The sequence below is a fragment of the Aegilops tauschii genome, chromosome 4 (assembly GCF_002575655.3).
Source record: "Aegilops tauschii subsp. strangulata cultivar AL8/78 chromosome 4, Aet v6.0, whole genome shotgun sequence".
Lineage (NCBI taxonomy): Eukaryota > Viridiplantae > Streptophyta > Magnoliopsida > Poales > Poaceae > Aegilops > Aegilops tauschii.
In genome coordinates this window covers 220,562,611-220,576,943 of record NC_053038.3, presented here as the reverse complement: position 1 = coordinate 220,576,943, position 14,333 = coordinate 220,562,611, and positions in this window count along the sequence as shown.

Here is a 14,333-nt window from a genome sequence, read left to right as displayed (position 1 = left end):
CCTTTACGGAGTCAGCAAGCTGGGCCTGAACATCTTTCAGTTCAACGCTCAGCCGGGTATTGGCGTCTTGGAGATCATTTTTCTCCCGCCTAACCTGCGTAAGCACGCGCTCGCCAGCCTTTAGCTGTCGTTGACTACGGGATTCACTCCGGGACCATCTGCATAATCTATTGTTAGATTTGCACGCATGCCGCATACTACCTGGTACATGACATTCTTTGCAATGAAAACAAGTGTTACCAGATGGGGCCTTCTCGGACTCCTTCACCGTGGCAACTGCGGCCTGAAGCTGGGCTTTGCACTCTTCCAGCTCTAGAGACAACTGTGTATTCTTCTCCGTAAGAACCTATGCAAACAATGATCCTTAAATCAGTTGTGCCAACTGTTTCAAGTCTCAGGGGCTACTGATATACATAATTATTAGATTTCCTTACCCGTATATCTTTTTACATACTGGTCCGTGGCTCTGGAAAGACCATTTTGAGCAGCTCGGATGTAAGCGTCTCCTGAGTTGAAGGCATCGAACGCCTCTTGGGAGAAACAAGCGTCATGGAGTACGGCCCGGCGACGCCTGTGATTCGTGGCGCTCTCCACTTTGGAATTTGTAGCGGATAGCCTATCCGCATCCTCTGTAGGAGGAACATCCGGCGTTGGCCCCATGTTAGTGTCCACCCCTATGTCCGGCTCTGGAGCTTGACTGGTGGAGGCGTGACCGGCAACCTCTCCGGATATAGTCCGGCGAGCATTTTTCCTACTAGGAAACATGGGCGTTATTATATTTTAAAAGACGACCACCACGGAGCAGGGTTCTCTTTCGTACCTCTGCGATGGCGTCTCAGTCCTGACCGCCTTCCTTTTAAGCCTACCCGGCTTCGGTGCCCCTTGTTGGCGAGTCACTGCGGGTTCGGTATGGCGTCCCGAGGGCCTTTCCTGTAAAACACCATATGTGTGCGGTAGGTGAAGCGCAGAAAAAGGGATCCTTCTTGGAAGTTAGGGCTCCGGTTTTACTTACATGCGATGCGGGGAGCAGTCCAGGATAATCGGCTATGATGGCCACCAAGGTACCGTCATAGCTCAACTGATAGAACGTTCTGTCGATGAGCTCCACAAATGTGTCCGGATCTTCTTCGAGCCCGGGGTCGAGGGCCCGGTCAGGGTCCTCTGGTTGTGGAGATGGGCTGTGGACGTCCCTCACAGCTTTTCACAGTTCCTGCTATGAGATAGAAAGGTAAATACTTATGACAAAGAATGCCGAAAGGATTGGAGTGGAAAGTAGCAGCTCACCCAGCTTGGGTGGTTGTACATGGAGAATCCATCCCGTGGCTTAATACGGACGAACTCCTCTTCTTCTCCTTTATACAAATCGGACAGTATCTTCGCTGGGGCAGCGACGGAGTCCGGACCTTTATGATCGCAGCGGGTGGCATCGTCTTCTCCATTGAAGTGCCACATGGGCTGTCCCCGATATTGAAGTGGCTGCACCCCCCGCATTATACATATGGACATAACCTCGGTTATTGTCAATCCTGATTTGGCCAGCATCTCTATCCGGCCCATCAGGTAAAGGACTTCTCCGTTATCTTCCTCCTAGGGGCTCCGAGGGCGCCAGCTGCGGCATTTCTTCAAGTGGGCGTCGTGGAACTCAGGAAGGCCCATCCGAATAGGATCTGGAAGGGGGACGTCCTCCATATAAAACCACTCCGAAGGCCAGTCTTTGGACGTCTTCTTTGGGGTACCGGACAGGTATCCAGTCCCGACGATGCGCCATATTTCGGCTCCGCCCACTTGATATATTGACCCCTTCTGCGTACGCGGCACGAGGCAGAATAGCCTCCGCCATAGCTCGAAATGAGCTTTGCAGCCCAGGAACAGCTCGCAAAGGGCGACGTAGCCAGCGATGTGTAATATGGAAGCGGGGGTAAAGTTATGCAACTAGAGGCCGTAGAACTCCAGGAGCCCGCGGAGGAACAGATGGATTGGAAATCCAAGTCCCCTTAATAAGTAAGGGACAAGGCATACCCGCTCCCCCCTGGATGGGTTGGGAAAGCTCTCTGCTTGCTCCCCGCCATTGTAGGTGGCGAGCCCGGCTCGAACAGTGACCATGTACGCTGGAGGGAGAAATCCCTGGGTCTGTACCTCTACTAATTTGCTGTGAGGGACGGAACACTTCTTCCAATCGCCGGGCTTAGGGCTACAGGAGCGAGAGGAGGAGCTGCGATGGCCGGCCATGTTGGAATGGATTTTTCCAGGCGCGCTCCGACGGATACTCGCTGTGGGAGGATGGTGTGATCTGGATCTAAGAATCCCCGTCTCTTTAATAGACGGTTTACTCACATGGCTAGGGTGGCAAATGTAAAAATGCCCTGGCTTCTCGCATTCGCTCGACACGTGGAAGATAGCCATTATTAGGCACGGAAGCCAAGGAGTGCAACATTTATGGGAAGCCGGACACTACTCAACAGGTACTCAGAGTTTGGAGAAGAACCCGCCTTGCAATGCCGAAGACAATCTGCGCATCGGACTCATCGTCATTGAAGCCTGGTTCGGGGGCTACTGAGGGAGTCCTAGATTAGGGGGTCCTCGGACAGCCGAACTATATCCTTTAGCCGGACTGTAGGACTATGAAGATACAAGATTGAAGACTTCATCCCGTGTCCGGATGGGACTCTCCTTGGCGTGGAAGGCAAGCTTGGCGATACAGATATGTAGATCTCCTCCCTTGTAACCGACTCTGTGTAACCCTAGCCCCCTCCGGTGTCTATATAAACCGGAGGGTTTAGTCCGTAGGACAACAACAACCATACCATAGGCTAGCTTCTAGGGTTTAGCCTCTACGATCTCGTGGTAGATCAAATCTTGTAATACTCATATCATCAAGATCAATCAAGCAGGAAGTAGGGTATTACGTCCATAGAGAGGGCCCGAACCTGGGTAAACATCGTGTCCCCCGCCTCCTGTTACCATCTGCCTTAGACGCACAGTTCGGGACACCCTACCCGAGATCCGCTGGTTTTGACACCGACAATAGGGTTTGACCACGGATTCCCACGCGTGCAATTAGCTTCTTTTTCTTCTTCTTTTCAAACCACCGTCTCCCACGCGTGTACACTCCCGATGCTATGGTGGGTTTGAAAATGGGCTACTAACTTCACATTTGACACCGTTATTGCCACGGCCAAATAACACGTAGCACTACGGCTATTTAAGCCACCCTCTGCCTCTGCCATCCCTCATCCATCTGCCCTTCTTGCTCTTCGACCACTTCTCCGTCTTCTGCACATCTCTCAGCCATGCAGTACACCGGACCAACCTACCTCTTCCCACCCACCGTGCCGGAGAAGCTCTACCCTACCGGCGTGTACGTTGATCGCACACTACGTGTGTGGGCGATATCAAGGATGAGGACTGCAAGGAACTTTACCGAGTTCTTCCTCGCGTCCGGCTACCACCACCTCCCGAGGGGATCTCCAATGATGTTCTGCGTCGAGCAGGTCATCCAAAACCGGATGGTGGTTGCTCTCCTTGCCCACTTCACCAACACATTCGACGCCTTCTACCTCCTCGGCCGGGTGTTTTGGTGTGGCTCCAAGTTCATCGCTTTCACCACCCACAACAGGTTCACGGAGTACAACAACATCTTCCCCACCGCGACACGCATGCACACTCTTCTGTACCCCATCGACAACGCCCCGGAGGAGCAGTGAAAAGGGCGCCCGGAGGAGAAGCGAGGTGGAGAAGGTGGCGTCTAGGGTTCTAAACCCTTTATCTTTTTCTAGTTTATGTTATGTTAAGTTGTAATTGAACTATGTTGGAGTTGCTATGGGCTTGTTGGCCCTTTTCTTAAATTCTATTATTAAGTTTTCTATTATTCTATTATTAAGTGCTTCCTAGTTTGAGCTATGTGCTCATGCTATGGGCTTGTTGGCCCTATCTACATATTGGTACTACATATTTGTTGATTATTTTCTTAGAGAGCTCGGCTTGTTAGTAGGGTTCCCTTGTTAGTGACCACCTAGTGCATGCAAGCAAGCTTTGTTAGTAGGGATGAATGAGTACAACTAAGAAAGGGAGTGGCTCTTTTTTTTACACAAGCCACAAATATGTTGCCACCTAGCTAGAAGAGAGGAACCAGCGGCAGTGATCGTCGCTGCATTTGTGGCGGCTGGCGTGCAAGAAAGCTGATCGGTCAGTGCATCATGGCGGACGCATCAGCGGATGCAGGCTTAGTCGGCGCATCGTGTGATCGTGGCATCAGCGCATGAAGGATCGATCGACGCATGCAGGAAGGGTTTGCTGGGTGCATGCATAGCAGGCTTCTGTCCTGGCGGCGCGCGCAGATGTTTAATGCAAGGGACGGCCCAACAAAACCACGGCCCAACGGTAGAACACCGACACCACCCAACGCGGCCCCACTTGTCAGTTCGAATGGAAGACATAGTCCAGCGTGGCCCCACTAGTCAGAGTTAACGGTCAAGCCTTTGACCCGACGGCAACATCCGTTGTGCCCAGTTATGAGGGTTTCTGGCAAGGGAGTGGGGAAAATTAAACAAAAGTTAAGAGCGCGGGGATGAATGAGTAGAGCTAAGGAACCAGGGGCACAGATGTAAAAATCCATATTTCTTAATGCCCATTTACTTGTTAAGCCTAATGCATCCCTCCTAGGAAAGATTTGCAGCCCAGTGGGGCGGGGAATAACAAGTTGACCTGGGCTGGGTATTCCCCAATAAAAAGTAGAGTTGGGCTAGCCATTTTCAGCTTGAAAAAAATTAATATCTGGGCTGGGCTAGCCCAGCTATACCTAGAGGCCTAGGCTAAATGGGCCACAGCCGGCCCAGTTGATACCCTGCTCATCTGAACAACAACAAAAACATCGCTCAAGAAAACCTCTGCTCACACCTTGAAAACACAAATACTGTTTGAGCTGCTGGGTCCCAACTGTCGGCCGCTCCTTGTGCAATTCTGTCGTTTATTGACTATATAGGTTGAAAATGGTGTGTGACCGTGATGTCAGGAAATCAGGAGGAAGCAAAAAAATAGTTGTACATAATAAGGAGGCACTTGCGTACGTGCGGCTATGGCCCTGGTTGGTCCCCACTGTCATCCTCTCCAATTAAAGTCATCTCACGGTTCCTCATGTTCGTTGATCATGTTGACAACGCGAGACGGCGGCGCCACGGCGAGCACAACAACTTGAAGGATGACGGAGAGTGAGGGAGTCCTGGATTAGGGGGTCCTCGTACAGCCGGACTATATACTTTAGCCGGACTGTTGGACTATGAAGATACAAGATTGAAGACTTCGTCCCGTGTCCGGATGGGACTCTCCTTGGCGTGGAAGGCAAGCTTGGCAATACGGATATGTAGATCTCCTCCCTTGTAACCGACTCTATGTAACTCTAGCCCCCTCCGGTGTCTATATAAACCGGAGGGCTTAGTCCGTAGGACAAGAACAACAATCATACCATAGGATAGCTTCTAGGGTTTAGCCTCTACGATCTCGTGGTAGATCAACTCTTGTAATACTCATATCATCAAGATCAATCAAGCAGGAACTAGGGTATTACCTCCATCAAGAGGGCCCGAACCTGGGTAAACATCGTGTCCCCCGCCTCCTGTTACCATCCGCCTTAGACGCACAGTTCGGGACCCCCTACCTGAGATCCGCCGGTTTTGACACCGACATTGGTGCTTTCATTGAGAGTTCCACTGTGCCGTCACCGTAAGGCTAGATGGCTCCTTCGATCATCGGCAACGATGCGATCTAGGGTGAGGTTTTCCTCCCCGGACAGATCTTCGTATTCGGCGGCTTCGTACTGCGGGCCAACTCACTTGGCCATCTGGAGCAGATCGAGAGCTACGCCCCTGGCCATCAGGTCAGGTTTGGAAACTTGAACTATACTGCCAACATCCGTGGAGACTTGATCTTCGATGGATTTGAGCCCATGTCAGGTGCGCCGCACAATCACGACGAGCATGACTTAGCTCTGCCGTCGGACAGTGTTCGGGAGATCACACCTGCAACTACTCCGGCCCTCAATCTGGAACAAATTGCGCCATCTGAGGACGGGTGGATGGACCCCACCACGGAGGCCGCACACTTAGTGGCGATAGAGCCGAATACTGACTTCACCTCCTATGAGACCCGTGTTGCCGAACCGTTGGATTCGTCCCCGGCCATGGGCTCCGAGCCGCCTGCGTCCATGCCTATCGTATCCGATTGGGCACCGATCATGGAGTTTACCTCCGCGGATATCTTTCAGCACTCGCCCTTGGGCGACGTGCTAAACTCGTTGAGGTCTCTTTCCCTGTCAGGAGACCCTTGGCCAAACTATGTCCGACTAGAATGGGATGCGGACGACGAAGAAATTCGCTCCCCACCCACCACCCACTTAGTAGCCACTATCGATGATTTAACCGACATGCTCGACTTCGGCTCCGAAGACATCGACGGTATGGATGACGATGCAGGAGACGAACAAGAACCACCGCCCACAGGGCGCTGGACTGCCACCTCATCATATGACATATACATGGTGGACACCCCCAAAGAAGGCGATGGCGATAAGACAGTGGAGGATAATCCCTCCAAGAAGCAATCCAAGCACCGACGTCAGCGGCGCCGCTCTAAGTCCCGCCATAGCAAAAGCAGCGATAATGGCACAAGAGACAATAACGCTCCGGATAGTGCCGAAGACAACGACAATCCCCTCCAGCCAGACCTAGAGCAGGAGGATGAACAAGCTAGCCCTCCGGAACAGGCAGCAGACGGAGAATCGGAGGATGACAATTACATGCCTCTCTCCGAAGACGAGGTGAGCCCCGGCGACGAAGAATTTATCGTGCCTGAGGATCCCGTCGAACAGGAGCGCTTCAAGCGCCGGCTTATAGCCACAGCAAACAGCGTGAAGAAAAAGCAACAACAGCTTCGAGCTGATCAAGATCTGTTACCGGACAGATGGACTGAAGTCCTTGCGGCCGAGGAATACGAACTCGAACGCCCAACCAAGAGTTACCCAAAGCGCAGGTTGCTACCCCAACTCGAGGAGGAAGAAATATAACCTACATTACCAGCGTATGATGCGGCTGATCGGCCACCTCGTGGCCAAGACAGAGGGGCATATCAGCCCGAAGTCCAGCCCGCACCCTGTCGCCAGACAAACAAAAACACCAAGGCCCAGGGCAACATGCGGGACCTGCGAGATGTATTGGAAAACAAAGCAGGACATACAAGATCGATCTACGGATCACGGGGTCGCGCCCCAACGCGCGACGATGATCGTCACGCCGGATACACTAAAAGCAAATCCGGCCGGGCTGAATACAGCAGACATGAATCGTATGAACTGCATCGTGACATAGCCCGACACAGAGGCGCTGCACACCCCCTATGCTTCACCGATGAAGTAATGGATCATGAATTCCCAGAAGGATTCAAACCCGTGAACATTGAGTCATACGATGGCACAACAGACCCCGCGGTATGGATCAAGGATTTCCTCCTCCACATCCACGTGGCCTGCGGTGACGATCTACATGCCATCAAGTACCTCCCACTAAAACTCGAAGGACCAGCTCGGCATTGGCTGAATAGCCTGCTAGCAAACTCCATTGGCAGTTGGGAGAATTTGGAAGATGCATTCCTTGACAACTTCCAGGGCACTTATGTGCGACCACCAGATGCAGATGACTTGAGCCACATAACCCAACAGCCTGGGGAATCGGCCAGGAAATTCCGTACTCGGTTCCTAACTAAAAAGAACCAAATCGTCGACTGTCCGGATGCCGAGGCCTTAGCGGCATTTAAACATAACTTCCAGGATGAGTGGCTCGCCCGACAACTCGGCCAAGAGAAGCCGAAGTCCATGGCAGCCCTCACGACACTCATGACCCGCTTTTGCGCAGGCGAGGATAGCTGGCTGGCTCGCAGCAACAACACATCAAGGAATCCTGTCACTTCAGGTGCCAAAGATACTAACGGCAGACCACGTCGTAACAGACACAAGCGCCGCAACAACGGCGATAACACCGAAGACACGGCAGTCAATGCCAGATTCAGTGGCTCTAAATCCGGTCAGCGGAAAAAGCCGTTCAAAAGAAGCAATCCGGGACCCATCCAGTTTGGACCGCATACTCGATCGCTCGTGTCAAATTCACGGCACCCCCGATAAGCCAGCCAATCACACCAACAGAGAATGCTGGGTGTTCAAGCAGGCCGGCAAGTTGAATGCCGAAAACAAGGACAAGGGGCTGCATAGCAACGACGAGGAGGAGCCTCGGCCGCCGAACACAGGAGGACAGAAGAGGTTCCCTCCACAAGTGAAAACGGTGAACATGATATACGCAACCCACATTCCCAAGAGGGAACGGAAGCGTGCACTAAGGGACGTCTATGCGGTGGAGCCAGTTGCCCCAAAGTTTAAACCATTGTCCTCTTGTCCGATCACCTTCGATCGCAGGGACCACCCCACTAGTATCCGTCATGGCGGATCTGCCGCATTGGTCCTTGACCCCATCATTGACGGATTTCACCTCACTCGAGTCCTTATGGACGGTGGCAGCAGCCTGAACCTGCTCTATCAGGATACAGTGCGCAAAATGGGCATAGACCCGTCGAGGATCAAACCCACCAAAACCACCTTTAAAGGTGTAATCCCAGGTGTAGAGGCCTGTTGCATGGGCTCAATCACACTGGAAGTGGTTTTCGGGTCTCCGGACAACTTTCAAAGCGAGGAGTTAATCTTCGATATCGTCCCCTTTCGCAGCGGCTATCACGCACTGCTCGGACGAACCGCATTTGCCAGATTCAATGCGGTACCACATTATGCATACCTCAAACTCAAAATGCCAGGACCACGCGGGGTTATAACAGTTAATGGAAACACAGAGCGCTCGCTCCGGACGGAGGAGCACATTGCGGCCCTCGCAGCAGAAGCGCAAAGCAGCCTTATTAGGAAAACCACCAAGTCGGCGAAAAAGACCCCGGACACCTTCAAGCGAGTCCGGAGTACCCCGCAGGCGGATCGGCAGGCACGTTTTGAGCTCGACTAGCAATTCGGCCTCCGTCCTAGTCCCAGTCAAGTGGCGAAATATGTGCCACGCGTACACAACTACGCACTCAAGATACCATGGGCATAGGCGGAGGCACCACTACGTCACGTCCCACAATGCGGCTCAATCGCCCCAGGGGCTGTATACCTTTATCATTTTCTCTCTTTTAGGACCTTACTCTCTGGAAGCCCTTTCCGGCAGTCTAATTGTTGGACTCATCGCGGTAAGGAAATACCAAGGAAGCAAGACGGTCTGACGTACAAGGGAATCCCGAGGTGGTCTCTGATAACGATCAAAATACCTGTTTTACATACCCGTACGCAACTTGCCCTTGGATAGGACATGTCAAATGGCCCTATTTTTTGCTTATTGCACTACTTGTATTCGTACGCTTTGACGTATTATTTAATAACAATGCATAGCGTTAGCCTATTATTGCATTCCCCTTTCTTTTTTTCTTTTCCTTGTCTGCCTATTTACGACAAATTGCACCCATACATTCTGGTATGACCAGTGCGCTAGGGGCTTCAGTATAGCCCATAACACGGCGTGAGAAGTCCGAACACTTTCGACAGTGCGGCACGCCGAACTTATAGCATTATATGCATCAGCTCCGAATCCTGTCTTGGGTCAATAGTTGGGTTTGCCCGGCTCCCATGTTTTGGTACCTTATGTTCCGCAATATCGGCTAAGGTAGCACTGGGAGAACTACTGCGATTGTGTCCCGGTTCTTCCGGACGAGCACCTCAGTAGAGAAAGCCGAAAACTGACTGTCATGATGAGGCGAGAGCTGGTCGCTGTTCGAGAGGTCTCAAGTCCTTAAAGACTTTTTCCGCTTCGGGCGAGGAGTCGGCCTTGCCCGACTTAGGCGTATATAGTGCCCCAAATTCGGCCTTCCGAATACTAGGGGCTTCGCCAAAATTTAAAATTATATACTTCTATGGCTAAGTGAGAGTGATAAAGCTTTATAGTCCGATTGCCTGGTTCGCTGTGCCGGACACCTCCTTCGAAGGACCCAAAATTGGGATAAAGAGTGCTTAGGCTTATCCTGAACACCTCAGTACTAGTTACATGGGGCAGGAGCCGACGACTGGCCAACTCTCAGATTTCATAAACGGCCGCACATAAGGTAATATTTTAAATTAACAAGCGTTGCATAACGAAAATGAACTCGTTTCATATTACAGGACCACATGAGTACATTCATTCGAATATTACATCCTTAGCACATTCCTCCGCCACAAGGCGAGCACCCTTCAGGACACTGTCATAATACTTTTCGGGGTGGCGATGCTCCTTGCCTTCTGGGGGCCCCTCCTTCACCAGCTTTTCGGCGTCCAGCTTTGCCCAGTGCACCTTCGCCCGGGCAAAGGCCCTGCGCGCACCCTCGATGCAGACGGACCGCTTTATGACTTCAAGCCGTGGGCAGGCATTCACAAGCCGCCTCACCAGACCGAAGTAGCTATCAGGCAGGGGCTCGCCAGGCCACATTCGGACTATAAGACCCTTCATGGCCTGTTCGGCCACCTTGTGGAGCTCGACCAGTTGCTTCAGCTGGTCGCTCAAGGGCATTGGGTGTTCGGTCCCAGTATACTGAGACCAGAACAACTTCTCCGTCGAGCTCCCCTCGTCAGCCTGGTAGAACTCCGCGGCATCCGACACACTGCGGGGTAGATCTGCGAACGCTCCTGGAGAGCTCCGAACTCAGGTAAGTAAAAAGAAAGTTTCCTTCACATGCTTGCTTTGGGTAATGAATGCCTTACCCGCCGCTATCTTCTTAACCGCCTCAATTTCCCGGAGGGCCTTTTGGGCTTCGGCCTTGGCATGTTGTGCACTTTCGAGGGCCTTCGCAAGCTCGGACCCTTGCATCTTAGAGTCAAGCTCCAAGGACTCGTGTTTTTTGATGAGATCCTGGAGCTCTTTCTGCACCTCGCCTACTCGGGCTTCTTGCTTTTCTCGCTCGATGCGCTCCTTGGCCGCTTTGTCTTCGGCCTCGGATAGCGCCTTCCGTAGGGCCGCCACTTTGGTCGTGGCCCCTAGCAAAATTCATGACAATCCTATTATTCTAAAACCAAGTTTTTTTATAATATACAGACGGGGTATCACTTACCTTTGTTCTCTTCGAGCTGCCTCTTGGTAAGGCCGAGCTCTTCCTTGGACCGCTCAAGGTCCCGTTTCAGTGCGGCGACCTTCGCAGTACGTGCGGCAGCGGCCAGCAGTGAAGCCTGCATATGCACATAGACATATTCCGATTAGACTCTTGCGGTTATTATTTGATCCTATATTCGGCCTTTCTTTGCGAACGCCAAACAGAGCATCAGGGACTACTGTCTATGCGGTAACATTCTCTTATAATCTGGTTACTTACCTCAAAGCCTGTTAGGACGCTGGCACAGGCTTCAGTTAGTCCGCTCTTGGCGGACTGAACCTTCTTGACCACCGCACTCATAATGGTGCGGTGCTTTTCGTCAATGGAAGCGCTGCGAAGCACTTCCAGCAAGTTGTCCGATGCCTCTGGATGAACAGAGGCCATCGGCACAGACGACTTGCCCCCCTTAGCAAGGGGTTGCCTGACAGAATCCGGAACCACTGGTGGTTCCGGCGCCGTATTCGGCTTGGGGCTAGACTTGCTGCCCCCGGCGTTAGGGCCCAGAGGAGTCTTGCCCCTCGTGCGCCCAGCGCCTGGAATCTCGCCTTGAAGCGCCTCCAGAACTTTCTCCCCTTGGTTCAGTCCCCTTTGAGACAACACCTCGGCGTCATCCGTAGGGCGGGGGGAGGATGCGGTCGGGAGTGAATCGCTGTTCATATCCGACGGGCCCAAAGAATCATCCGACGAAGGTACGTCGATGTGGGCTCGGGATGGGCTGCATAATCATGCGCGACGGGATAAGAAATAGTACAATAAGACGTACCAAGAATTATTATGGTATCCGGATACTCACGACTTCTCCAGGGGCTTGTCCCTGGGTAACCACTCCTCGTCGCTGAAAGCGGCCGTCGTGGAGCAGTCCGGGAGGAGGGTCCTTCCCTTCTTGGACCCTTCGGCCTCCCTTGATGGGGCGGCCTTCCTTTTCTTGTCCCCCTCGGCTGGGGGGGGGGGAGAACTTTCCTCTTCTTCCTCATTGTTTTCGCGGGAGGAGTGCGCCTCGTGGTTTTCGGACGATGAGTCCGATATAACCTTGCGCCGAAGACCCTTCCTGGTCCCCGTGGCCTTCTTCTTGGCCTTCTTCGCCGGCACCTCATAAGGCGCCGGAACCAGCATCTCCGTTAGGAGAGCATCTGCTGGATCTTCGGGCAGGGGGGCTGGACAATCGATCTGCTCCGCTGTCGCTACCCAGTCCTGTTAAATGGCATGGAGGCTTAGATCCCGCGCATGGTTAAACTAGGGAAAATGAACATCTTATGAGATATAAAAGACTTACCGGATTGGCAGGGCGATTTGCGCTGAGTCCGCGGTCCTCGGTAAGGGGAGGAGGTACCTCGGCGCCCTTGAACAGCACCTTCCAGACGTCCTTGTGCGTCGTGTCGAAGAGCTCTCGCAGCGTCTGGTGATCGGCCGGGTTGAACTCCCACAAATTGAATGCCCGTCTTTGACACGGGAGGATCCGGCGGAAGAGCATGACTTGGACCACGTTGATGAGCTTGATTTTCTTGCTCATCATGTTTTTGACACAGGTCTGGAGTCCGGTCAGCTCTACGGAGGAACCCCAGGATAGGCCCTTTTCTTTCCAGGAGGTGAGCCGCATGGGGATTCCGGATCGAAATTTGGGGGCCGCCACCCAGTTGGTGTCGCGCGGCTCGGTGATGTAGAACCACCCCGATTGCCACCCCTTTATGGTCTCCACATAGGAGCCTTCGAGCCAGGTGACGTTGGGCATTTTGCCCACCATGGCGCCTCCGCACTCCGCTTGCTGGCCGACCACCACCTTCGGTTTAACGTTGAAGGTCTTCAGCCACAGGCCGAAGTGGGGCTTGATGCGGAGGAAGGCCTCGCACACGAGGATAAACGCCGAGATGTTGAGGATGAAATTGGGGGCCAGATTGTGAAAGTCCAGCCCGTAGTAGAACATGAGCCCGCAGACAAACGGGTGGAGGGGAAATCCCAGTCCGCGGACGAAGTGGGTAAGAAAAACCACCCTCTCATGGGGTTCTGGAGTAGGGACGATCTGCCCCGCATCTGGCAACCGGTGTGCGATATCCGCGGCCAGATATCCGGCTCCCCGTAGCTTTGTGATGCCCTCCTCCGTAATGGAGGAGACCATCCACTTGCCTCCCGCTCCGGACATGCTTGGAGTGGTTTGTGGAGAAAATGCAAACTTGGGTGCTGGAGCTCGAGTGCGCAAGAATGGATGAGCAAGGAGGAAGAGGGCGTGTGTGAAAAAGAGGAATCCTTGTCCCTTTATAAGGGCGGAAGAAACTATACGCCTCCCCACCTGCCTGGTAAACTCGCTTATTCCCCAAGCGCCGTAATTGATGGCGCGGTTGGGTTACCCACACCCGTATTGATGAGAATCCCGTGATAAGGGGACACGATCTCTGCTTCGACAAGACGTGCCAAGAAAACCGCCTGACAATATATGCACTAGCTGGTTGAGAAAAACGGTTCGAATAATGACCAGGCCATAGTGTGATGTCATGCTGCAGAATGTGTCAGCAGATTAGATTTGTGGAAATATTATTCTCTCTACGGTGGTATGTGGAATTTGTTTTGCAGAGCCGGACACTATCCTTGTGTTCGAAATCTTCCATGGAGTATTCGGAGGAGGAACCCGCCTTGCAATGCCGAAGACAATCTGCGCGCCGGACTCATCGTTATTGAAGCCTGGTTCAGGGGCTACTGAGGGAGTCCTGGATTAGGGGGTCCTCGGACAGCCGGACTATATACTTTAGCCGGACTGTTGGACTATGAAGATACAAGATTGAAGACTTTATCCCGTGTCCGGATGGGACTCTCCTTGGCGTAGAAGGCAAGCTTGGCAATACGGATATGTAGATCTCCTCCCTTGGAACTGACTCTGTGTAACCCTAGCCCCCTCCAGTGTCTATATAAACCGGAGGGCTTAGTCCGTAGGACGAGAACAACAATCATACCATAGGCTAGCTTCTAGGGTTTAGCCTCTACGATCTCGTGGTAGATCAACTCTTGTAATACTCATATCATCAAGATCAATCAAGCAGGAAGTAGGGTATTACCTCCATCGAGAGGGCCCGAACCTGGGTAAACATCGTGTCCCCTGCCTCCTATTACCATCCGCCTTAGACACACAGTTTGGGACCCCCTACCCG